This window comes from Haemaphysalis longicornis, unplaced genomic scaffold, assembly GCF_048455015.1.
Source record: "Haemaphysalis longicornis isolate Haplotype H1 unplaced genomic scaffold, Haemaphysalis longicornis Haplotype H1 scaffold_3, whole genome shotgun sequence".
Taxonomy (NCBI): Eukaryota; Metazoa; Arthropoda; class Arachnida; order Ixodida; family Ixodidae; genus Haemaphysalis; species Haemaphysalis longicornis.
Genome location: NW_027526335.1, coordinates 16772379 through 16775154, shown reverse-complemented (window position 1 = coordinate 16775154; position 2776 = coordinate 16772379). Strand labels below are relative to the sequence as shown.

Here is a 2776-nt window from a genome sequence, read left to right as displayed (position 1 = left end):
CAACATCAACAATATCATTACAAAAGATAGGAAAAAGTAGGGGCCCAAGTACGCTACCCTGTGGAACACCAGATGAAACTGGGAGGACATCGGAAAAGTGGTCATTAAAGCTCACATACTGCTTACGGTTAGTGAGATAGGAAGAAACCCATGCCACAAGGAAAAGAGGAATCCCTATTACACGTAGCTTATTAATTAGTTTGTCTGGAACGCAGTCGAAGGCCTCACTGAAATCAAGAAAAATGACGTCAACCTAGCCGCGCTTATCTAGAGTGGAAGCAATAGAGTGAATTACTGTGGATAGTTGAGTGACTGTAGACAGGCATTTTCGGAATCAACAGGGATCAACCTTGATACAAACGACTTATAAACGTGAAAATGCGGGTGGCTTCACAGACAGGCTTCCCTAAGTGTTTGAGTCTCTGAATCCGAAAAATTCCGCTTTCGCAATAAAAGAAGAAAAAAGCGGGTTTACGGCTGAAATACCCACGCACCCGGCAACGGTTGCGCAAGCACTCCGCAAGTAGAATTACGTCAGTTATCTTTCAGCTTCTATTCTGTGCTTAATAACTTGAAAAATTTTTAAATCAAGCTTACTGGCTTTCAATATTTCGTTTGTCTTAAAGTTTGACGGATTGCTCTTCTGAAACCAAAAACGGTTATTAAGCGCTGCTAGAAAAAAGCAATTTCCAACTTTTGTCGCAGCATGCGTAGATCATCTGCGGATATATAAATACCCCAACTAAATTTGATGACGCAGTTTTTTAGACGTACAAGCAATTTAATTTATTCGTATTACCAGTGATCTAGTAAAGATATAATCATTGTTTCTACAAACAAGTTGTAGAAAAATGTGATAGAAGTTATTCTTTGTATGGTTGAACGATCTGCGCGTTGTCCTCAAACAGTACAACCGTACTTCATAGATTCTATTCTATTTCAAGAAATCAGCGCAAAAAATTAGCACTCTAGCACTCTATCTGCAACGAAAGCTGATGTGTCAGCATGATCCTTAAGTCAAGAATAGCGCACGAGCGCACGCGGGAGCGAAGCTCACTGCTACTTGAGCTGTTCCGACTGCGATGTTTGCAAGCCAATGAGCGGACAGGGACGTTTGAATGAGAGGTCTGACAAGGCGGGAGGACGCGTCGGTAAAGGCGGTGGCGAAAGAGCCGCTCCGAGGAAACGCATCGAGCAGTTCATTTTCTCCCCAGACTTAAGTGCTGAAAGCTTATATCTCATGGGCGGTTCCATCAAAGTCCGGCATACTGGTCGTATAAACTAATGCATTAGGCAAGCCGACGTCCCGCGCCGTCTCGTGTTGCCAAATCAACCCCGGATGGCATTCAGTTCCCATGGCCATTCATTCACCTCGCCGCCGTCGAAGCTGGCTGGTCGTCACGCCAAGGGGGAGGGGAGGGGGGGGGGGGGGGGGGAGAAGAACCCTTTAACCTTCGTCGGGCGCCGTGGTTTAAGCCTGATGTGAACCCAGGACAAAGCGCTTTTTGTGAGGGACCACAATGCGCCGTGTTTATCTCTGGTCGAACCTATCGCGGCGCCACCTTTGACGTTTGGTTACCTTATATAACGAATCACATCGGAAATTTCCAAATTAGGATCCAATTGTTCTCCACCTGACAACACTCTCAGGTGGTTCCAATACTGTTGCTGTTAACCTGAGTGAGGAAGCTGCACTGGAAAGAAAATGTTTCCACTGCACTGGAAAGGAAAAGCGCTTGTCCCCTTCACCTCTTTCTTAATTGTGTCCCTGATATTTCGCGCTCTTCCCGAATATGCAAGTGCACCAACTAGACCAACTCGCCACCCTGCTAAATGTTTTCTCCACCTGTGTGAATGGAAAGCTAACGTGTTCAAAATCCCAGCTTTACGTTGTAACTCAGTGACGACCTAGTTACGAACCTAATCAGTTCATGCTGCAAGCCAGCGCATGAAGAAGTGTGATCTCCTTGTGAGTGATCATGTAAACGTGCGTTTTTTATTCGTTTGTTTTAGTGAGCGCTTCAATGTAATGCTATACTCGCGTATTTCTTTTTGCCCTATTTAAGAAAAACTGGCAAACATCTATTAGTTTGAGACGGAGTAAATTTACCTAGGATTTGTCGTGATGTTTCTCGCTTATGATTACCTAGCCTTTTCCCTTTAATATGTGCCAGATCACGTGGTCTATTGCGCGTGCTTTGTTACCCAACAAAACATTTTTTTCTGAGGTTTCTCATATTTTTAACGTGTTCCTTTTAAAGATTGTTAGACTACATTTGCGGAACTTTTACCGTTTCCATGGTTCTACTTATAAGGGCACAGAACTCCGAAATCATCTTAGGCCACCAGCGATTTTAAAATCAGTATTCTCTTTACTTTCCGCTTCCTTTTTCTTACCGCCAAAATAATAACATACATCTACGTGAACGCTTTCAACTAGCAATAGTCGCCCCTCGGTCAGGCCTCACTGGGTGCGACACTGCCTCTGCGCAAAGCCTCCACCGTTTTATGCTGCAGAGCAAACTTTCGCAATTAAAAAAAAAAACATCTACGTGAGCAAACAATAAGCGCAATTTTTACATGCGTCGACATTATCATCGGTGTGTTTTTCATAGAACAGTTTCAGGTCTACAGAAGAATAATAATGATTACTGTAGATACAATTCCTCTCTCTATTCGTGAGCTTTGAGTCCCCGACAATTAGCCAGAATGTATGTGTATGCACCATGGATATTTATGTGCCATGGGACTCATTAAAAGCCAGTTCTACATTGTT

The 2776-nt window shown here is 43.7% G+C and overlaps 1 non-coding gene across 1 annotated transcript; it reads right to left on the bottom strand.

Moving 5' to 3' along the window:
- Positions 1 to 2350: 2350 nt before the first annotated feature.
- Positions 2351 to 2497, bottom strand: LOC144176088 (U4 spliceosomal RNA). Its single transcript, XR_013323780.1, has one exon. It is a non-coding gene; the product is annotated as a U4 spliceosomal RNA (small nuclear RNA).
- Positions 2498 to 2776: the final 279 nt, after the last annotated feature.